The following is a 24,500-nucleotide window of genomic DNA, read 5'->3' as shown; positions in this document are numbered from 1 at the left end:
ATCAAATGACGGAGCGATCACTTGTAGACAAACCAGCGTCATGTCCGGTTCCTCTCTCCCCTCTCTGTACCTTTCGGTGCAGTGTGAGCAGAGAAGGGAGAGATCGGGTGCTGCATCTGTAGTGCCCACAGCATTGATATGTGACCATTCCAGCCCCATCCATCCCTAAATCAACAAAAGTCACCAATGCTCAGCCATCCATACTCAGCAATACTCATCCAACCACCCCCATCAGTTCTTATCCATGTCACTAAAGTGCCTCACAAAAAGTGTAATAGGTAGTCAAATTGGATTTGAAACGTATGCCGCTAGAACACCTGATGGTGCTCCCTGCATGCGACCATGCTGTGTAAGAGTCTCACACATGTGGTATCACCGTACTCAACTCAGGAGGAGTAGTAGAATATGTTTTGGGGTGTAATTTGTGCTATGCATATGCTGTGTGTGAAAAATAACCTGCTAATGTAAACAATTTTGTGAAAAAAATTATATATTTGTACTTTCCTGGCTCGTCTTGTTAGGGTCTCAAGAAATTCGAATTTTCAGAGATTGGCACCATAGCTTGTGGACTCCAACTTTCACAAAGACCAAATAATATACACCGATTTTGGGTTATTTTTACCAAAGATATGTAGCAGTATAAAATTTATGAAGGAAAAAAAAAAAAAAAAAATACAAATTTGCTAAATTTTATAACAGAAAAGAAAAATGCATTAAAAAATAAATAAATTATAGGTACATTGTTGACTGAGTAATTGTCATTCAAAACATTAGAGCACCGAAAAGCTGAAAATTGCTCTGGTTAGGAAGGGGGTTTAAGTGCTCAGTGGTCAAATGGTTAAAAAATTGCCCTGGTAGACAACTGAGTAAAGCTGAACTCTAGGCACAAAAAAAAAGAAAAAATGTTTTGTTAAAAACCACAAAGTATATAAATACAATTTGTGTGCACCAAATGCCTTTGCAAACCCTGATATTACCATGTAAAATTAGCATTGACATCACTGGTCTGTACATAGCCTGTGCAGTGGTAGGGGTGGAGACCAGACACCCCACCCAAGGAGAGAGAGTAGCAGTGACTGGTCTGTATTACAGGAAGCTCCTGCACAGAAGTAAAATTGTAACACTATTACTGAACAGATCTAGAAGAAATACACAAAGGACACCAAGATTTAAACAATCTTGAATCCCACAATTGAAACACACCTTTGGTCAAAATTAAACCAATACTCACTTCCACGTTGTATGTCAATGATTTCTAGCCAAATCCTATTAATCTGAAGCATCTTGAAGTATTTAGACAATATTCACTTATCCCAGTGCTCAGCTTTGACGTGTCACCAAAAGGGCAAAACTTTTTTCTTCTAGTTTTGGAATGGAGACTGATCAAAACACCTGTATTTTTTATTTTTTTTGCCATCCGTTTCCCCATTATGGAGATTCACCCCATCTATTTGTCCTGTTTAATGTTACTACGGAAAGTAGAAGGAAATCCCAAATGTTGGGTCGACATCCAAACACAATATGGGGAAATCTTCCATTGCTGACACCCTGGGATTCCATCCTCAATTTTGCAGGGGGATTTCCTCTTGCTTCCTGTTATGGCTATGAAAAAAAATAAAAATAAAAAAAAAAGTAAAATCTCCCCAATGGGACACAGATGGCAAATTTTTTTTAAAACATTTAAAAAAAAAGTTGCCTTTAGTGGTAACTTTAACGTGAACATTTTGATCTGAAATGAATATTTATGAACTATCAAGCCATATCAATAATGTCCATTGCTGGACGTGTATAAATCATTAGACAGCCTTAGGCTACTTTCACACTGAGGCGTCGGTAAAGCGCCACCATTTTTTAAGCAGCGCTATTCGGCTGCTAGCGGGGAGCTTTTAACCACTGTTAGCAGCCAAAAAAAGGGTTGAAAAATCGCCTGCAAAGCACCGCTGCAACGGCGATATTGGGGGCGCTTTAGGAGCAGTATATACACACCACTCCTAGAGCGCTGCAAAGATGCTGCTTGCAGGACTTTTTTTTTTTTACGGTCCTGCAAGTGCACCGCTCCAGTGTGAAAGCACTCACTCAGGCTTTCTACTGGAGAGACTCTTTACAGGTGCTATTTTTAGCACCTCAGCGTGAAAGTAGCCTTAAGTCGTTGCAACAAGATATAGAGGTGAGAAATTAATATAGGATTTTGTTTTACGAGCACTGCACTTTAGGCTGGGTTTACACTATAATAATAAAAGTTAAGATTTTTGGCCATTGTAAAATCTTGACACAAGAAAAGGTCAGTGTGATAGGTGTGAGGTTTGCAGCATAATCATAGAGCCAATTAGATCATTAATATTGATGATTACATTTTCTATAAGAGTTAGATTTTTGGGGTATTGTCACACTCTCCTCCTCTCTGATCCAGCTCTGGATTTTTTCTCTGGTTTCACCTGGAGGGCCCATGCTATGGCCAATCAGAAGAAGGCTCTCCTGATCAGCGCTAAAGCCAATAAGGAGATTACAGTTTGATGTGGCTTTTAAATTTAAAAGCAACACAAGTGGTTTGACGTTTGAGCAACGCGCTACTGCGAGTCTGCTGAATCCCTTCCTGCTACAGTACTTACCTGAGCCCTTGAGTCTCCTCTGTAAACTCTGCCAGCCTTCCAGCCTCTAGTTATTCAAGCACCCCTGAACATCAGGTGTCATCTTGTGCACCCCTTGGCTCCACCGCACCCAAGAGAACCTTGTGTCATCTGGCGACTCCTAGTGCACTTTGTGTACCCTCATGACACTTGTGTCTCAGTGCACTCTCTGGTATGTCCCACAGTTATGTGGCCTGCTACACCGAACTAGAGTTGCCACCTCATCCCTTTAAACCAGAACACATATGAATTACACAGGTTCTGAGGCTAATTAAATGCAGTCCCATTTCCTGCCTCTCTACCTTCTGGTTGGTTCCTGAAATCAGGGCATACCTAGAGCACTTGGTCCCCGGGGTGGATCCTATATCTGGCACCCCTCCCCCCATTAAAATGTAAAAAATACCCACTGTGCCCCCTGCATCCTTCAATATCTCTTTGTCACTACTGTGTACCCCCTCTCCACAACTGCCCCTCTGGGCTCCTTTACATTACACAGCCCCCCCACCCCTCTGGGCCCCTTTACATTACACAGCCCCCCGCCCCTCTACATTACACAGCCCCTTGTGCCCCTTTACATTACACAACACCCTGCAGCTCTGGACCACCTGCATGTTACACAGACCCCCCCCCTTCAGTGCAGACCCCCTTCAGTGTAGCCCCCCGTTCAGTACCTCAGATCAGTGCGGCGGCACATGCTCAGCAGATCCCCACCCCCTGTTTACACATAAACAGAGAGAAGGGGGAGGTGGCTGCTTGGCTGTGCCTGTGTGACATCTGTGATCACACAGACAGACAGCCTGCGGCCATGAGAGGAGGGGGATGGCAGGTGCAACGGTGTCACCCTGCACCCCCACCCCCTTGCATCACAACGATAGCTCGCCTCTCCCTGCCTGTGCCTGTCACTGCGCTGCTGCCTAATCCTGCAGCGCTGCCACTGATTCAATCGCAGAGGGGGGTGCCGACCTGACACCCCCCCCCAGTGTGTAGTACCCGGGGCGGCCCGCACCCCCGCCCCCTACTTAGTACACCTCTGCCGGAAATCACCAAGATATACTAAATGAGTAACTCCACTTTTGTTAAAAAGTGGTTGTATAGTCAAATTGGGGACTTTTACCTATAATAAGGCTTACCTGTAGGTCAAAATAAATATCTCCTAAACCTGTATGGTTTAGGAGATATTCCCCTCGCAATGCGCCCCTGACTGCAGCAGCGTACGTGCACAGGTGATTCTCGACTGAAAGACGCCGGACCCTGCCAGAGAGAAATCTCCTGCGCGCGGGAGTGACGATATCGCGGTTCCAGACACTCACAGCGCCCAAGCCGCGATACCCGGAAGAAACGCAGAGGGAACATGTCAGCTCCCTCGGCGTGGATCGGGCCAGATGTCGGGGCCTCGTTCTAAGGTAAGTATTTCATAATGAGCTAGTATGCAGTGCTTACTAGCTCATTATGCCTTTTCCTTTGCAGGTAAGAAAAAAAAAAATTCAGCGGGTATACAACCACTTTAAGAAAAAAAAATATTCCCCTCTGGGTGATCTCTGTACATTGCATGGAATTTTACAAACGTTGTTGCAGAGTCCTACCTGTTTCTGCACTGAAGGAAAGAGCTGCTTCTGCTTTGAGTACCGATTCTGAATGGAATTTTACTTTTTCATTTTCAATCAGCTGATGAATTGCAATCTTCTAATGAGGAAAGTTGCAGAGTCAACATCCATTCAGAAGTGATTAACCCCTAGGTTGCCATAGTACACTGAATTTAACCAAAAATTACAGCACCACAGATTGAAAAGGAAAGGACATTTTTAATCACATTCGACTACAATACAGTTATGTAGCAATTGTATATGCTATATGATTGTTTTGGTCATTTTTTTTTACCCCCACAAAAGTGGAGTTACCCTTTGATTAGCTAATATACTTGTAGTGTTTTAATGAGGAAAGTTGTGGTGTCAACATCCTTTTAGATGTGATTAACCCTTTTTGGAGTATCTCAACAAAAAAAAAATTTTTTTTTTTGCAGAGGGTACCTAAAATCTGACCTGTATGCATTGTAGACTTCTGGGAAATCAATTGGCCCATTACACAACCAGGACATTACATTTCAGGGGGGCTTTCTGTACACCAGCTGTGTATAGAATGTCTGCAGGTTGCTATATTGCACTGAATATTACAGAAAATTACAGCTCTGCAGATTGAAAAAATTTTCTTGGGGCTCCTCCATGTAATTTCACTCTCCACCTGCTCTGAGACATACAATAAATAGCAGCTAGACTTAAACTCAGTTTACTGTATCAGATCAGACAGAAATTGCGATTGGTTGCCAGTGATTACAGCATATCATTACTGCTTACTGACTGGTTGCTAGAGGTTACAGCACACATTACGGCTCACTGATTAGTTGCTAGAGGTTACAGCATCTCCTCAATGCAGGGGATCATGATATACATATGAATGCTGCCTTTATTTACATATCAATGCCGCTCACTGCAGCTATTTACTTAGTAATACCGCCTCTATTTACATATAAATGCCGGTTATTTACATGTAAACACAGGGTCTGCAGGGGAGTCATCTGTACACAACAATAGGGCAGAGCTGGGCAGCATTAGTACCAGCACTTCACACTGAGATATCGGGACACAGCAAGGGATTAAAAACGTGAAGGGAATTTAAACTGGGATAGTTGGAAAGTATGAGGCAGCTGCTTTGGGCCACACAACGACAGGGCCAGGGCAGCTGCCCCTTTTGCCCTGCCTTAAAGACTGCCCTGGGCTTGTGTAGCAATTGTATATGTTAATTATTTTTATTTGCTATTTTTTTCCCAAAAAAGGGGAATAATCCTTTAATAAAGAAAAAGTCAGTCTCATTCAGAATCAGTATCAAAAGTTCAAAAATATTTAGTATAGAGCAGAATTAGGTAGGTATCTGCATCAAAGTTTGTTGAGCCCAGGTTCACACTGATACAGGTTTGAAATCCAGCAATGCAATCTGACTTTGGGGGCAATTTTGACAGACATCTGCACAGATGTACAGAATCTCACAAAAGTGAGTACACCCCTCCCCAACAGAATTCAGTGTATTGCTCCCATGGTTTAGAGAAGCAGGATCTCCCAGTCTGTGGATAGTGTAGGACCCACTAATCATGGGGTACTTTGTCACAGTAGGTGGGCTTAAGCACCATATAGCAATATGGTGTGACCAAATCCCCATATTTTTTGATAATGTTTTTTGAAAATGTCTAGGTGTTTTAAATAAGCCTTGCTGGAGGTAAATGTCTTTTTTTGCATGTGTGCTCTGTAATATTTTGTTCTATAGTAGTACAGAACTCTATATTCTAAGCTACCTTGGCATAGCAGAGCAAGTAACTTGCATACATATTTTTAGCCCCCAGGTGTATTACTTTACATTTTTCAACATTAAGGGCCAGTTCAAACCATAGAAACGCAGTCTGGATGCTTTTCTGTATGCACGTTTTTGATGCGTTAAATGCATTTTTGATGCAGTCCAGTGCCACCCCCCCCCCTTTTTTTTTCTCTTAACCTTAAGGTGCCTTTTTGGTACATTCAAGTGCGTTTTACAATGTCCCAATATAGTCCAGTGCAGGAAAAATGTAGCATGCTCTATTTTTTTCTCTGGAACTGGAACACACTGGAACTGCAAGCACTGGTGTGACCTATGCCATTGAAAAACATATAACCTACTTTTTGATGCAGAAAAAATGCACTGGACTGCATTTGGTGTGAACTGGCCCTAAATTTAATTTGCCTTTATTGTATTGGGGTCTTTCTGTGAAGTTACTATATCCTGTTGTGAATCTACATGCAGGGAGCTGGACGCATGGATTCCAATGTTTTTTTTTTTTTTAAGCACATGATTAAAGCCTGAGGCTCTAATTGGCTGCACAAAAGGGTGGGCACCCCAAGCCCACCCACTTGTGCGACAATAGAGAATTAATGTTCGCGATTGTCTTCCTGATTCTCCTCCCGACCAATCAGGAAGCGGGTCCTGAGACCCTTCACCCGATTGACTGAAAGGAGAGGTGATCCTATTGACCGGTGTCCCTGCTTCTTGGTCAGCCAACAGCTCGGCACTGCTTCCACTTCGCCATGCAACACTGCCATCGCCAATCCTGAGGCAGCCACACTGTTAGAGAGCCCTCAGCGATTACCCCTAGCCTCCAGCATCTGAGCAGCCTGAAAGCTCCATCCGCAGCCACCCCCGCTCCCCGATCAGCCCGATACTCCACCCGGAGCCACTGTCACATTTATTCTGCCGCTACTATTATCCATCACTAAGCCCACTCATCTTCTCTGCAACCGATGTCCCGAGCAGTTCAACACTCCATCTACAGCCGCTGACATCCACCCGAACGGTCAGACATCCAACCAGCAAGCCGCCGACTTTGACCTGTACAGCTGTACTTTCCATCTGCAGACTTCATACCACCGCATCACAGGCATCTTCATCTCACTCATAGCAGCCGCCCACTCCTTAACAACCAGTAATTCTGATTTCTGAATATACAAAAGCAATGCCGAAGATACAAAACAAATTCTGAAAATCCAGAAACTAATTAGCCCAATATTGCATCAATAGACTAATTAATTTTTGTAATTTCGGAATTTGTTTGCATTTTTAGTATTGTTTATTTAGAATAGCATTACATTTAAAAAAAAACACAGTGTGGGCCCCCGCCCCAAAGCACATTGTCCCCATGTTGGGGACAAGGGCCTTTTCGACACAACCTTGGCCGATGGTTGTGGGGGTCTACGGGTGGGGGGCTCATCGGAATCTGGAAACCCCCTGCCCCCCCACGTGCGTGAATGAGTATGGGGCCCATCCCCCTTGTGCCCATCTTCCCAGAAGACGTCACCACTGATGAAATGCATAGTGACATGACCATTCACGGTGTCTGTTCGCAATAGTGCTGCTGTGTATACAAGCTATGGACTTCACGATGGAGATATGTCTTTCTTGGTACTACTCTGGTACTACTCTGATATTGATTGTGGAGTGACGACCATCACCCCCCCCCCCCCCCCCCCCCGGTGACATCTCATGCTCTGGTAAGAGGTGTGGGGACTATCACTAAGCCCCTGTACACACGGTCAGAGATTCTGCCAACCAAATCCGTCGGATTTTGTCCGTTGGATTTAGTCCGACGGATTGTGTCCGAAACTCTTGCATACACACGGTCAGACTAAGTTGTCGAAAAATCCGATCTTTCAGAACGTGATGACGTAATTTCGTTACGATGGGACTACATTCAGGCTAGTAGCCAATAGCTTTGATGTAGGAATTTGATCTGAGCATGCGTGGCACTTGGTCCGATCAAAATTCGCTACACATGATCGGAGTATGTCCGACCGGCCCAGTTGGTCGGGAAATATTTCCAACATGTTGGAAAAATGGGTCCGACGGATATTCGGACGGAATCAGTCTGATGCATACCACACACAGTCGGATTATCCGATGGATTCTCCGACCGCGTGTACAAGGGCTAACAGGTGGTGGATTTCTTTGTACCGGAGTCACAAAGGACTTTATATTTGTTCTTTCATTTCATGTATAATACATTGTCCAGGTAGCAGCCAAACCAATGCAAATATCTTCTGATGTGTAAAAAGTAAAAATGTTCCACCCACCATCCCATAAATAAATTTGTCATAGAACGCAACCCATCGATGCTTCACATGTTTGTATATAATAGTAGCCATCCAACATAAAAAAAATTGTCTGTTGAAGCATACTTAATATATCGGAGCAAATATTCCTGCAGTTCCGCAGAGTATGAGCTATACTGTTTTTTATAATATTTAACTGCTTGAAAAGCCGGATGGTAGAGAATACATAAATATAGTGCTCTCACATCTAATGTAACCCATACAAAACTGGGAGTCAAATGAACCTGCTAGAGCACTGTGCCTGTCCTGGTAGTTGGTGAACCAATGGTTGGAGGTGTATATACACCCATTCACTCAGTCTTTTCAGAGGAGGGCCAATGCCAGCCACAATAGAGTGGCCCTGCAATGGCATACCTGCTTTATGCACTTTTGGAAGGAGATGAAAACTAGGCATAACAGGATCCTGGACCATAAGGTACTCTGCAATTTTAGAACTAATTAGTCCCATATTTTTACTCCTATCAATCAAGTCCTGTAGATCTGTACTAAAAGACTTAGTAGGATCTGACTTGATGGTCCGATATGTAGAGCGATTATTGAGCTAAGAGCTTCGGAAGAATATCGCTCCTTTGTTGATATCACCACCTCTCCACCTTTATTAGCCCCCCAAATAACCAGGTCCCTGGATTTTGTAAGATGTTCTGATGCCTGTACTTCCTGTATAGAGTTGTTGGACAGGCTGGAATTGACTTTGTTCCTTTTACGCCCGGTTCAGACTGTTGCAACACGTGCTTCGACTTTAAGTACAGGCAAGAAGATATACTGACAGAATCAATGAACTACCATGGAGCTACAACAACTCCATCTGTTGTTGTTTTGTGCTTTCAGGAAATGACTCCATTAACCCCTTCCTGACCAGGCATCGCAGTTATACTGCGGCAGGTTGGCACAGCTGCACGAGCCGTCGTAGCTGTTTGTCGGCTGTCTAATACGCTGTAGCAGGCGTGTGTGTGTGCCACTGCATGTCCCCGGGGCCGGGCACCCGCGGTCGCTCGTGACAGAGAGAGAACCGGGATCTGTGTGTGTAAACACACAAATCCCGGTTCTGTCAGGGGAGAGGAGACAGATCATGTGCTCCTACTAATTAGGAACAATGATCTGTGTCCTCCTCTAGTCAGCCACATTCCCCCCACAGTTAGAAACACACATAGGGACACAGTTAACCCCTTGATCACCCCCTAGTGTTAACCCCTTCCCCACCAATGACATTTATATAGTAATCAGTGGCTATTTTTAGCTCTGATCGCTGTATAAATGTCACTGGTCCCAAAAAAGTGTCCAATGTGTCCGTTGCAATCCTGATAAAAATCGCAGATCACCGCCATTACTAGTAAAAAAAAATGACATCCCCTATTTTGTAGATGCTATAACTTGCGCAAACCAATCAATATATTATTGCAATTTTTTATGTACCAAAAATATGTAGAAGAATACATATCGGCTTAAACTGATGAAGACATTTTTTTTTGTATGTTTATTATAACAAAGCATACAAAATATTGTGTTTTTTCAAAATTGACGCTTTTTTTGTGTATAGTGCAAAAAATAAAAACCGCAGAGGTAATAAAATACCACCAAAAGAAAGCTCTATTTGTGGGGGAAAAAAAGGACAAACATTTGGTTTGGGTACAACATCACACGACTGCCCAATTGTCAGTTAAAGCGATATAGTGCTGTATCGCAAAAAAATGGCCTGGTCAAACCCTTCCTGGGGCTAAAATGGTTAAATATTCTTACCATACACAATTCGCCATAAATCACAGGTTTGGGAGCACCTGAATGGAGAGCATCCACACAGGTAAGGTGCTACAACCAAATTATACAGTGGTGTGAAAAAGTGTTTGCCCCCTTCCTCATTTCCTGTTCCTTTGCATGTTTGTCACACTTAAGTGTTTCGGAACATCAAACCAATTTAAACAATAGTCAAGGACAACACAAGTAAACACAAAATGCAATTTGTAAATTAAGGTGTTTATTATTAAAGGTGAAAAAAAATCCAAACCATCATGGCCCTGTGTGAAAAAGTGATTGCCCCCCTTGTTAAAACATACTATAACTGTGGTTGTCCACACCTGAGTTCAATTTCTATAGCCACACCCAGGCCTGATTATTGCCACACCTGTTCACAATCAAGGCATCACTTAAATAGGAGCTGCTTGACACAGTAAGGTCCACCAGAAGATCCTTAAAAGCTACACATCATGCCAAGACCCAAAGAAATTCAGGAACAATTGAGAAAGAAAATAATTGAGATCTATCAGTCTGGAAAGGGTTATAAAGCCATTTCCAAAGCTTTGGGAATCCAGCGAACCACAGTGAGAGCCATTATCCACAAATGGCGAAGACATGGAACAGTGGTGAACCTTCCCAGGAGTGGCCGGCCGCCCAAAATTACCCCAAGAGCACAGCGACGACTCATCCAAGAGGTCACAAAAGACCCCACAACAACGTCCAAGGAACTGCAGGCCTCCCTTGCCTCAGTTAAGGTCAGCGTTCATGCCTCCACCATCAGGAAAAGACTGGGCAAAAATGGCCTGCATGGCAGAGTTCCAAGGAGAAAACCACTGCTGAGCAAAAAGAACATCAAAGCTCGTCTCAATTTCTCCACAACACATCTTGATGATCCCCAAGACTTTTGGGACAACATTCTGTGGACCGATGAGACAAAAGTGGAACTCTTTGGAAGGTGTGTGTCCAAGTATATCTGGCGTAGAAGGAACACTGCATTTCATAAAAAGAACATTATACCAACAGTAAAATATGGTGGTGGTAGTGTGATGGTCTGGGGCTGTTTTGCTGCTTCAGGACCTGGAAGACTTGCCGTGATAAAAGGAACTATGAATTCTGCTGTCTACCAAGAGATCCTGAAGGAGAATGTCCGACCATCTGTTCGTGTACTCAAGCTGAAACGAACTTGGGTTCTGCAGCAGGACAATGATCCTAAACACACCAGCAAGTCCACCACCGAATGGCTGAAGAAAAACAAAATGAAGACTTTGGAGTGGCCTAGCCAAAGTCCTGACCTGAATCCTATTGAGATGTTGTGGTATGACCTTAAAAAGGCCGTTCATGCTCGAAAACCCTCTAATGTAACTGAATTAGGACAATTCTGCAAAGATGAGTGGGCCAAAATTCCTCCAGGACGCTGTAAAAGCCTCATTGCACGTTATCGCAAACGCTTGGTTGCAGTTGTTGCTGCTAAGGGTGGCCCAACCAGTTATTAGGTTTAGGGGGCAATCACTTTTTCACACAGGGCCATGATGGTTTGGATTTTTTTTCACCTTTAATAATAAACACCTTCATTTACAAATTGCATTTTGTGTTTACTTGTGTTGTCCTTGACTATTGTTTAAATTGGTTTGATGTTCCGAAACACTTAAGTGTGACAAACATGCAAAGGAACAGGAAATGAGGAAGGGGGCAAACACTTTTTCACACCACTGTACCTCTTTCTGGCTGTAGTTCAGCACTTCACCATGCCAGACTAGCTGTCTTCATCTGCTTCCCAGTTGATACTCATGAACGAACGTTGGCAACAAGTGAAGTTTGAAAAAAAATCTTCTTCATTTTAAATAAGTAGAAAAATTTTCCATGGCATGACCCACGCGTGTTTCAGTCCAGAAAAAGACCTATTCATAGCCTGGTTACAGCAATACTGACAACACAGATATATAGCAGATCAACCAATCAACACACCTCCATTAATTAATTCCAATAGATTCACCAGCACACGCAGGGAAGTGGGTGGGTTGTTGACTGCTATAATGGCAAGAGAAAACAAATTCACACCAATGATCATTCACCAACAAAAAAATAATACAATGAATAAAACTGAGGGTACATGTTATCCAGATACAATGTAGAGGATTGGAGGAGGAAATGCGGGGCCATATCATGAAATCAGTGGGCCCGTGTACAAGATCAAAAGTGGGTACTAGGCATCGATAAACAAAAAAATGTGGCATGTGCAGCACCATAGTGAAATGTGGATGTGGTTTAAATTGCACTAAACATTGGACATGGCTTAAGGGGGTGTGGTTAAATAGAGAGATGACTTACATAGTGCAGAATGTGGTAATGTTAAATAGGGAATGTACGGTGCAGGGTGTACGGCAGTGGGTAGTATGTGCAGGAGAGGAGTGCAGAGTGTATGGCGGTGGGTATTATGTGCAGGAAAGGAGTATGGAGTGTATGGCGGTGGGTAGTATGTGCAGGAGATGAGTGCAGCGTGTATGGTGGTGGGTAGTATGTGCAGAAGAGGAGTGCAGCGTGTATGGCGGTGGGTAGTATGTGCAGAAGAGGAGTGCAGCATGTATGGCGGTGGGTAGTATGTGCAGAAGAGGAGTGCAGCGTGTATGGCGGTGGGTAGTATGTGCCGGAGAGGAGTGCAGCGTGTATGGCATTGGGTAGTATGTGCAGAAGAGGAGTGCAGCGTGTATGGCGGTGGGTAGTATGTGCAGGAGAGGAGTGCAGTGTGTATAGTGGTGGGTAGTATGTGCAGGAGAGGAGTGCAGGGTGTATGGCGGTGGGTAGTATGTGCAGGAGAGGAGTGCAGAGTGTATGGCAGTGAGTAGTATATGCAGGTAGAGGAGTGCGGAGTGTATGGCGGTGGGTAGTATGTGCAGAAGAGCAGTGCAGAGTGTATGGAAGTGGGTAGTATGTGCAGGAGAGGAGTGCGGAGTGTATGGAGGTGGGTAGTATGTGCAGGAGAGAAGTGCGGAGTGTATGGAGGTGGGTAGTATGTGCAGAAGAGGAGTATGGCAGTGGATAGTATGTGCAGGAGAGGAATGCGGAGTGTAGGAAGGTGGGTAGTATGTGCAGGAAAGGAGTGCGGCATGTATGGTGGTGGGTAGTATGTGCAGGATGAAGTCAGTAGGACAGTGGATGGTGTCAGTAGTTGTTAATTTTTTAAATAACATTTTACAATTAAATTTTTTTATTATTTTTGTACAATTTCATTTTTTGTATATTTTTTTTTTTCAGAATGCTTTTTTGGGGGTCTGTATGGCAGTGGATGGTGTCAGTAGAGCAATGAACTGTGTCACAATTATTTTATTTTTATTATTTCTCTTTTTATTTATTTTCATTTTTTGTTAATTAATTTTTGCATTATTTTTTTCACAGTGGTTTGGGGGGGGGGGGCAGTGGACAGTGCCAGTGGGGCAGTTGATGGTGTCAGTAGTTCTTTGTTCTCAATATTTTATTCTCTAACATTGTTTACATGTTTATTATTTTTTAGATGTATTTTTAAAATAATTTGTTTTCACAGCACCTCGGGGGGAGGTTGGAGCTTTTTTTGGGGGGAGAGGGTTGGAGCAGTGGCTAGTGTCAGTAGTTTTTTTATTTCTGTTTAATTATTTTGTACAATTTTTTTCAATTATATATATTTTTTGTTTAGTTTTTTTATTTTATATATATATATATATATATATATATATATATATATATATATATATATATATATATACACAATTTTATGTTTTTATTTTTTTTATACAGCCCTGTTGGGGTGGCTTTGGTGAGATATCAGATCCCTGACATATTTCCTTTGAGACAGAGAAAGGGACTGAAGACAGAAATTCCCCAGTCCCTTTCTCTGCAGCCTGACAGAGGCTCCTGATCATTCATAAACCAAAGCATTGCAAACACAGTTTATGATGTTTCAATCATGAATGGACAGAGTCAGTGATCACTGACTCTGCTCATTCAGAAAAGGAAGGGGCTAGTAAATGACATGTTTACTGGCCCCCTCCTCTGCTCTCCATCCTGACACATCCCCACAGCAGCTGACGGGAGAGGAGGGAAGTTGGCAGCACTGTGGGGGGACAAGAGAATCGAGAGGCGGACACTGGGGGGCTCACTATACAGGCCCCAATCGCCACACAGATCACCCTTGACTGTCAACCAGGGATGGACCATTCATGGATGCAGTGTGGGACCACAGTGGGCCCCCCTCATGGATGATACGCCACTGAGGACAAGGATGACAAAGCATAGATTATAAAAATCAACTCTATTGTTAACCCAAATGCAGATCCAGGTCCCACCTGAGGTTTAACCCCAGGGGTGACCAGGTCTGCAGTCAGTCTATCCACCATGCTTCCCTTTGTAATAATCTGCAATATCTGTCTCCTGCTCTTTGCAATCCGTACACTTTTTCAATGCCACAAAATCAAACAAAGGTAGTATCCCCTCCATGCATATCTCTAAAATGTCATCAGACACTAGATATTTGTTTCGCTTGTAAATTAATGGAGTCGCAGAAGTGTTCTCCAATGTGAGTTTGAATATAGCATCAGGGCCAATCCTAGGGTCACCGACGCCTGCGTGCAGAAATACTAACTCCTCCCCTTTACAAAGGATTCTATGGCCACGACTCCATCTTTCATACATGTGGCTTTTTAGCATTGTTATATTTATATATATATATATATATATATATATATATATATATATGGCTGGGAGGCGAAGGACATTCCACGGGTCCCCTTTTCTGACAACAAACAGCAGCATCACTTAACTGATTAACCCCTTCACGCCGTCGTAATGCAAATATGCGAGTTTCAAATTCAAGGGGCTGTATGGCTGCAGCATTTTAGTGCCGATGATCAGCTTTCTTGTAATAACAACCAATGCGGTTAATCAGCTGCTCGGCTGTTATCACAAGCAGCGGGAGGAGACCTGCTTCCCTCCCGCCGCCTTCTGCCGCTTGCCCGGGCTCTCCCATCCCACCAGGAGGCCCGAGCGACCAGCTGGGAGGTCTGCCAGCTGGCTCGGATCTAGTAACCCGGAAGCGATGTCATGACATCTCTCTCCCCGATCTCTCTCTCCCCGATCTCTCTCTCCCCCGACCTCTCTCTCTCTCCCCCTGCCCTCTCTCTCTCCCCCTGCCCTCTCTCTCCCCCGACCTCTATATCTCCCCGACCTCTCTCTCTCTACTCCTGACCTCTCTCTCCCCCGACCTCTCTCTCTCTCTCTCCCCCCCTGACCTCTCTCTCCCCCGACCTCTATCTCTCCCTGACCTCTCTCTTTCTCTCCCCCTGACCTACCTCTCTCCCTGACCTCTTTCTCTCTCCCCCTGACCCCTCTCTCTCTCTCCCTGACCCCTCTCTCGCTCTCTCCCCCACCTCTCTCTCTCTGCCCCTCACCTCTCTCTCCCCCGACCTCTATCTCTCTCTCTCCCCCTGACCTCTCTCTCCCTCGACCTCTCTCTCCCCCTGACCTCTCTCCCTGACCTCTCTCTCTCTCCCTGACCCCTCTCTTTCTCTCCCTGCTCCCCCCTCTCTCTCTCCCTGACCGCTGTCTCTCTGGCCCCTCTCTGTCCCCATCTCTCTCTCTGACCTCTCTCTCTCCCTGACCTCTCTCTCTCTCTGGCCCCTCTCTGTCTCTGACATCTCTCTCTCCCTCTGAACTCTCTCTCTCCCTGACCTCTCTCTCCCTGGCCCCTATCTCTCCCTGACATCTCTCTCTCTCTAACCTCTCTCTTTCTCCCTGACCTCTCTCTCCCTGACCCCTCTCTGTCCCTGACATCTCTCTCTCTCTCTCTGACCTCTCTGTCTCTCCCTGACCTCTCTCTCCCTGGCCCCTCTCTGTCCCTGACATCTCTCTCTCTCTCTCTCTCTCTCTCTCTAACTTCTCTCTCCCTGACCTCCCCCCTCTCTCTCTCCCTTTCTCTCTCTCTCTCTCTCTCTCTCTCTCTCTCTCTCTCTCTGACCTCTCTGTCTCTCCCTGACCTCTCTCTCCCTGGCCCCTCTCTGTCCCTGACATCTCTCTCTCTCTCTCTCTCTCTAACTTCTCTCTCCCTGACCTCCCCCCTCTCTCTCTCCCTTTCTCTCTCTCTCTCTCTCTCTCTCTCTGACCTCTCTGTCTCTCCCTGACCTCTCTCTCCCTGGCCCCTCTCTGTCCATGACATCTCTCTCTCTCTCTGACCTCTCTCTTTCTCCCTGACCTCTCTCTCCCTGACCCCTCTCTGTCCCTGACATCTCTCTCTCTCTCTGACCTCTCTGTCTCTCCCCGACCTCTCTCTCCCTGACCTCCCCCCTCTCTCTCTCCCTTTCTCTCTCTCTGGCTCTCCCTGACCTCTCTCTCTCTCTGACCTCTCTCTCCCTGACCTCCTCTCCCTGGCCCCTATCTCTCCCTGACATCTCTCTCTCTCTGACCTCTCTCTTTCTCCCTGACCTCTCTCTCTCTGACATCTCTCTCTCTCTGACCTCTCTGTCTCTCCCTGACCTCTCTCTCCCTGGCCCCTCTCTGTCCCTGACATCTCTCTCTAACTTCTCTCTCCCTGACCTCCCCCCCTCTCTCTCTCCCTTTCTCTCTCTCTGGCTCTCCCAGACCTCTCTCTCTCCCTGACCTCTCTCTCTCCCTAACTTCTCTCTCCCCAATCTCTCTCTCCCCTGACCTTTCTCTCTCTCTCCCTGACCTCTCTCTCCCCGACCTCTATATCTCCCTGACCTCTCTCTCTACCCCTGACCTCTCTCTCCCCCAAACTCTCTCTCTCTCCCCCTGACCTCTCTCTCTCCCGACCTCTATCTCTCCCCGACCTCTCTCTCTCTCCCCCTGACCTACCTCTCTCCCTGACCTCTCTCAATCCCTGACCCCTCTCTCTCTCCCTGAACGTCTCTCTCTCCCCCTGACCCCTCTCTCTCTCCCCCTGACCCCTCTCTCTCTCTCTCTCCCCGACATCTCTCTCTCTCTGCCCGTGACCTCTCTCTCCCGACCTCTATCTCTCTTTCTCTCCCCCTGACCTCTCTCTCCCCGACCTCTCTCTCCCCCTGACCTCTCTCCCTGACCTCTCTCTCCCCTGACCTCTCTCTCTCCCCCTGACCCCTCTCTCTCTCTCTCTCCCTGATCCCCTCCCCCCTCTCTCTCTCTCTCCCTGACTTCTGTCTCCCTGGCCCCTCTCTCTCCCCATCTCTCTCTCTGACCTCTCTCTCTCTCTCCCTGACCTCTCTCTCCCTGGCCCCTCTCTGTCCCTGACATCTTTCTCTCTCTCTCTCTGACCTCTCTCTCTCTCCCTGACCTCTCTCTCCCTGGCCCCTCTCTGTTCCTGACATCTCTCTCTCTCTCTAACCTCTCTCTCCCTGACCTCCCCCCTCTCTCTCTCCCTTTCTCTCTCTCTGGCTCTCCCTGACCTCTCTCTCTCCCTGACGTCACCCCCATCTCTCTCTCTCTCCCCCTGACCTCTCTCTCTCCCTGACACCCCTCTCTCCCCCCAACCTCTCTCTGTGTATCCCTGACCTCTCTCTCCCCCTGACCTCTCTCTCCTTGACCTCCCTCTCTCTCTCCCCCTGACCCCTCTCTCTCCCTCTTTCTCTCCCTGGCCTCTCACTCTGTGACCTCTCTTTCTCCTCCCTGACACCTCTCTCCCCTGACCTCTCTCTCTCCTCCTAACCCCCCTCTCTCTCTCTGGCCTCTCACTCCCTGACCTCTTTCTTTATCCTCCCTGATGACATCTCTCTCTCTCTCCCTCCCCTGACCTCTCTCTCTGTCTTCCTGATCTCTCTCTCTCTCTCTCCCTGACCTCTCTCTCTCCCTGGCCTCTCTCTCCTCCCGACATCTCTCTCTCCCCCTGACATCTCTCTCTCTCCCTGACCTCTCTTCCTGGCCTCTTTCTCCCCCTGACCCCTCTCTCTCTCCCTGGCCTCTCTCTCTGGCCTCTCTCTCCCCGACCCCTCTCTCTCTCCCTGATCTCTCTCCCTGGCCTCTCTCTCTCTCTGACCTCTCTCTCTCTCTGTATCCCTGACCCCTCTCTCCCCCTGACCTCTCTCTCCCCCCCTCTCTCTCTCTTTCTCTCCCTGACCTTGCTCTCTCTCAGACTTCTCTCTCTCTCCCCAACCTCTCTCTCTCTCACACTGACCTCTCTCTCACCCTGACCTCTCTCTCTCTCTCTGACCTCTCTCTCTCCCTGGCCTCCCCCTTTCTCTCCCTGACCTCTCTCTCCCCTGACCTCTTTCTCTCTCCCGGCCTGCTCTCTCTCTCCCCGACACCTCTCTCTCCTTCTCTCTCTACCTGGCCTCTCACTCCCTTACCTCTTTCTTTATCTCTCCCCCGACATCTCTCTCTCCCCCTGACCTCTCTCTCTCTCCCTGACCCCTCTCTCCCTGACCCCTCTCTCCCTGACCTCTCTCCTTGGCCTCTCTCTCTCCCTGACCTCTCTCTCTCTCTCTCTCATTCTCTCCCTCTCTCTCTCCCTGACTCTCTCCCCCATGACACCTCTCTCTCTCTCCCTGACCTCTCTCGCTCTCTCCCCCAACCTCTCTCCATCTCTCTCTCCGCCTAACCCCTCTCTTTCTTCCCAACCTCTCTCTCTCTCTCCCTGACCTCTCTATCTCTCCCTGACCTCTCTCTCTCTCTCCCTCCCTGACCTCTCTCTCTCGGATCACTCTCTCTCTCTCACCCTGACCTCTCTCTTCCCCTCTCTCTCTAACCCCCGTCTCTCTCTCTCTCTCCCTGCCCCCCCCCCATTTTCTCTTTTTATTTCTCTGCCCCCCCCTCCCTCTCTCTCTCTCTCCTTGCCAACACTGGAAGTAGCTTTACTCCAGTCTGTTTATCTCCTGTTTTAACTCATTCCTTCCCATCATCTGCCTATACATTGATGTATAACAGAATGACTTGATTAACTTTATCCACTTAAAGTGGTATTAAAACAAAGCAAAATATTTATTATACTGCAGCTTACCAATTCTTAGATGGGTGGCTGCATTAGTTTTGTTTTTAGGTTTTCTCTTTTATATTCACCTAGTGAACCTGCTAGTAAATCTGTTGCAGATGTAGAGGTTATAGGGTTGAATTAAACCATTTAACACTGGCAAAGGGGGCGGAGTCCGGGGTGGAGCCAGATGGGGCGGCAAAATTAGGTTTTGCCTAGGGTGCAAAAAATCCTTGCACCGGCCTTGGGGAGTATGAACAGGAGTGTTTGGACAAAATCAACTCAAACTTCAAAGATCAGAAAGAAGCAGTAAACAAGTTTGTACATTTACCCACATTCAGGGATTCACAGAACAAACGGATGATAAAGGAAATAGGAACACAGATTACACGGGTCACATGGACTAAATATTTCCGTGATGAGGATGATTATTAGAGCAATACAGTTTACAAGTGGGGAGGAGGAGTGGAAGCTTCAGCTCTACACCACGGTCTATTCTCAGGAGAAAACACAGATCTGCCAGTATAATTAAGAAAGTGGGCTTCATCACACCAGTAGGGATGAGCTCAGGCGTGTTCGTATGGACCACGTGCAGAGCCCGCCAGGAAGTCGGCACAGCGCTGCACTAATCACAGGCAGTGAGACATTGCCCCGATGTGCAGCTGCAGAGATCGAGCAATGTCTCAGTGCCTGTGATTAGTGCAGCGCCAACTTCCTGGCGGGCTCTGCACGTGGTCTATGCGAACACGCCTGAGCTCATCCCTACTCACCAGAGGCATTGGACTCCTTATCTGAAGTTTTAGATACAGCTGAGGGGGGAGTGGTTTGTCCTCTCTGACACTCCTGTATTTCTTAGAGCATCCACTCCTCCAGTCTCCTCAGACAAGGTTCTTTCCGGTGGAATTGTTATCCCGAGGGGTCAAAAAATGCCATGTCAGCAACATATTTTCAGCACCCAAAGAAAAAACAAACAACTAGAAAACAGGACACTGCAAGAAAAGGCACAGGCGAGGGGGGAGAAGATGGAGATTGGCAATGGCCACAGATGAGAAGAAAATAAGCAGCAAATTATCTACCACCAGTTAATTTAACGGATAAGGGTTTAACTGATTCTGCATTATCTCTGTTGTCACTGGGTCTCTCTTTTTCACCCACCTATCATTTTGATATTTTCAACACCATTTTGGACACCAATAGGTTTGTCAGGAACCTCCTGCTGCGGAAACATTTCTGACAAGGAATGGATTAACAGGTGGATGACCCACTGACATCAGAGATGGTGAGTGAATCTGACCGAAATCAATCAACTGTAGAACAAGATGTTTGTCCGCATGTTTCCTCTTTATGTTTCAGGACTTATCTGCATCATTAACTTTAGAACAGCTGTACTCTGAATCGCATATGGACTCCTATGGAGTTTCATGTAGTACATGTAGAATTGCCACCTCATCCCTTTAAACCTGAACACCTTTGAATTACACAGGTTCTGAGGCTAATTAAATGCAGATAAGGCACCAAGTGAGTTTAATTACCACCTTAATCAACCACAGGACCTGTGTAATTAATATGTGTTGGGGTTTAAAGGGATGTGGTGGCAACCATAAGTACATAACAATATGGGGACAAGTGTTTCTACCCTGTATATACAAGAAATGCCACCATAGATACTTTTCAGGCTGTAATAGAGGGGGGATTGTTACAATTGAAACAATGTAGCTTAACATATAGGAAAACAAACATCTCTAAGGAAGAGTAACAGGCTCTACAGCAGTTAAAAGACAACAAGGGGTTAGTGATAAAGGAAGCAGATATCGTCCCCTGTCTAACAATCCAACTATGCAGCTTCACTCAACTCTTTTAAAACATTTACAGTTGGGCATTAGTATGAGAGTTTTGTCATCCAAAACTGCTGAGTATCTCATCCTATGTCTATAAACCTGTGGTGCCGGTCTTCCATTATCTCCCCAAAATTCACAAAATTGATTGTCCTTTACAGGGACGACCAATCGTGGCCAGAATTGGTTCCTTTTTGGAGCATTTGGGAGAATGGGTAGACCGGCACCTACAGCCTTTAGTACACAGATTGCCTGGCTACATTAGAGATACAAGCACAGTCCTATCCCATATTACATCTGTCAAATGGACATCTACTTATGTGTGGGCTACACTGGATGTGAGGGCACTGTATTAGTCGATCCCCCACAGCGCTGGATTGCAGACCATCCAACATGATCTTCAAAGTTATAGCTCCTATTCTCAGGAGCTACAGGAGTTTATTTTGTTAAGCATTGAGCTCTTATTAAAGCACAATTATTTTTTATTCAATGGCATGTATTATATCCAGCGCTGTAGGGCATCGATGGATGCTAGATTCTCACCGTCCATGGTGAATCTCTACATGGTTTGGTGGAAGGAACAATTTTTGATCTCTCCCAACAACCTCTTTGCCAGGCAGATTGTTTGGTACAGTCACTATATCAATTACTTTGTGATGGTGTGTGATCCAACTACAGGTGATGTTTCAACATGCACCTATAGGAAACCATGCCCTGGTAATTCTACGCTTTTTGCAGCCAGTTGTCATCCATCCCACACCATCAATGCCATCCTTTATGTAGAGTTTATTCAAGCCAAACAAAACTGTTCCACAGACTTTGCCTTTGAGCTGGAATGCAAGGTCATTCATCAGCGCTTATTGTACCAAGGTTATAGCACATCTGTTATACACCAAGAATGGAAAGGGTTATGATAATGGACAGAGAGGAATTACTGTCAGATAAGCCTAAAACTAAGAGAGAATATAAAAATAAGAATAAATCTTATAAACCGAACAACTCTAGAAATAGATGAATGGGCAAACCTATTACGCTTGTAACTACATTTTCCCAAAAATATCATCAAATAGTCATAAAATAAAAAAATAATAATCCTGTGTACAGATAAAGATTTAAATGGGATATTGCAAGCAGGTTGCCATTTTTCTAGCTGACGTGCACCCACATTAGGGACTGCACTATCACCTAGTCTTTTCCCATCTTAACAATGCCAACCCACCTGGCTCTCCTATCCTGGAAGTTACCTTTGTAATACAAAAACCTGTAGGTACTGTAATTTGTGTCTTTTGGGTAAAACGTTTGTTTCCACAGCCACAGATTAAGAGATCATTATACAGCAATGCTTCAACTGTGGCACAAACTATGTAATTTACCTGATCACCTATATTTCATGCAGCCTCCAATATGTAGGTTGTACCACACATCCTTTGAGAGCCCATATAGGGGAACATTACTGTGACACAAATAATCCAAATACTAGAAATATTTCGAATGCAACACGTCACTTTAGAGAATGTCATCAGGGTTATCTTTCCTCATTTCACTTAAGAGGAATAGAACGATTGTCTCACTCACCCAGAGGAAATGATAGGGAGTGAAGGCTACAGGGGAGAGAAGCATTGTGGATTTTTAGATTAAAAACGACATTGCCTCAGGGGTTAAACCTGAGGTGGGATCTAGACTTGCACTTAAATTAAGAATGCCTCTCCCCAGAGCTGCCTCTGTTTTTTTCTCCTTTCTCTCTTCTGGGCTTTTTTTTTTTTACATACCTGGATTATTATTTTCATCTTTTTTGTTTAATGTTTTTTGAATTTTATGGTGTGCTTTCCTATTCATATGTCTATATGTGTATGAATGTTCCATAGTTTCATAGTAGTTTCATAGTTAGTAAGGTTGAATAAAGACACCAGTCCATGCAGTTCAACCTGAGGGAGTGTCTACAATTGTCCCTATCCCTGTACATTGCACACTCACATCGATCCCTACCCTCAATGAGCCCACAATCCAAGGTCCCCATTCATATACTAGGGCCAATTTTGGACAGAAGCCAATTAACCTACCTGCATGTCTTTGGATTGTGGGAGGAAACCGGAGTACCTGGAGTTAACCCACGCAGGCACAGGGTGAACATGCAAACTCCAGGCAGGTAGTGTCGTGGTTGGGATTTGAACCAGCGACCCTTCTTACTGCTAGGTGAGAGTGCTAACCACTACACCACTGTGCCGCCCCAATGTATGCATTTGTACGTGCGTGTGTGTACATACATGTGCATATTATCACTATATGTATAGCAGCTGATTCTCTTTTTTGGATAATTGCCTGTGGTCAATTAAGACAATCAATGGGTGGATAATATATACAACAATGATACACTCGCTCGTCCTCTATCACCAATGTATCACCACTGCTCTAAAACAACCTAAATCTAAGACGCCACTTTATAACAGTGAAATGTGTGTATTATTCCTTTACTAAATAGTGGAACAAGTAGCGCTAAATATAGTGTACATTCACACCAGTGAACATAGAATACTAAATCCTATAAATCTACACCAGTGAAGATGAAGTCCTAAAAAATACTTCACTATGCACACAGTGAAAATCCAGAATAAATAGATGAATGAATATCTTGTGCAAAAATCAATTAACACAAACTATTATATAATATAATGGATAACCACCAGGTGAATAGTGCTAACAGATAAATATAATCTATTAAAACAAAACACCCTGTGACTATCTATTAAAACAAAACACCCTGTAACTAGTGAATGTCCAATCCCGGATAAAACTTATAAATAAAGAAAATAAAGAAAAAATTCACATAGTTTGTTTCAAACAATCCCACTTCCTAAAATTGTTTTTACAATTGCCACAGTGAAACTTCCTAAAAAAATTATAAAGTGTCCCAAAGTGAAACCATAGTCCATAAATCCCACCTGCTCGAGCCCAATAAGTTTGGGTAGAAAAGTCGTCTAATGTGCAGAATTTTGGTCAAGATTTTTAAATTCAAATTCAGTACTGAAATTAGCCTATAGCTAGTGCAGTCTGTGGGATCTTTAGCCGGTTTGGGGAGCAGAGCTATGTGAGCCACCATAAAGGTGTCTGATAGGGGTTGAGTGGTTTTCAGGTGATTAAGGGCACGGAGAAAGGGCATCTTTAGGATGTCCATAAAGGTTTTGTAATAATGTGCCGTGAACCCATCAGGACCTGGGCTTTTTTTTTTAAGAGCCTTAATTAATAAATAAGCTTGTTTTCTGAAATAGGTGACTTCAAGAATTCAACTTCAGATGAGGTTAGAGTGGGCATGCTACGCTCTTTAATGTAGTTTAATGTGCTCTCTATCTACTTGGAAGTCCGGGGGTTTATGGGATATGGGCAGATTATAAAGCTTTGTGTAGAAGGTGTGAAATTGCGACACAATATGATCTGTTTTGTACAAGGGTTGACCCTCTAAATTCTTAATTGGATAGAATAGATCGTGGGTTAATGCTTTAAGAGCTTTTGCAAGAAATTTTCCACATTTATCCCCGTGCTCATAATAGAAACCCTTCTTAAAATAGAGAATACACTTCGTTTTAAGATTGAGCAAGGACTTTAATTTTTCACTCGTTTCCAACAGTTCTATAGAGATAGCTTCCACACGAGACTGCTTTTGTTGGTTTTCTAAGACCGCAATCTTTTCCGCTAGTGTCGCAGTGAT

General features: G+C 45.0%; 2 protein-coding genes across 4 annotated transcripts in view; one reads left to right on the top strand and one right to left on the bottom strand.

Annotated features, from left to right (window-relative positions):
• LOC143982833 (indolethylamine N-methyltransferase-like) overlaps positions 1–4,267 on the bottom strand; it is a 54,089-nt gene extending 49,822 nt beyond the window's left edge. Inside the window, exon 1 of one of the 2 annotated variants that reach the window (XM_077481863.1) lies at positions 4,211–4,267. The gene's annotated coding sequence lies outside the window, so the exon portion shown is untranslated. Of the gene's footprint in view, positions 1–2,609; positions 2,855–4,210 lie in introns of those variants that run through there. The other variant, XM_077481864.1, reaches the window with a different exon arrangement.
• The window catches only part of LOC143982831 (nicotinamide N-methyltransferase-like), a 160,607-nt gene that overhangs the window by 21,847 nt on the left and 114,260 nt on the right, over positions 1–24,500 (top strand). The window lies entirely within an intron of this gene.

The sequence above is a fragment of the Lithobates pipiens genome, unplaced genomic scaffold (genome assembly GCF_037356315.1).
Source record: "Lithobates pipiens isolate NorthernLeopardFrog02 unplaced genomic scaffold, aLitPip1_a1.2 Scaffold_16, whole genome shotgun sequence".
Lineage (NCBI taxonomy): Eukaryota > Metazoa > Chordata > Amphibia > Anura > Ranidae > Lithobates > Lithobates pipiens.
This window is presented reverse-complemented; position numbering and strand designations above follow the sequence as displayed.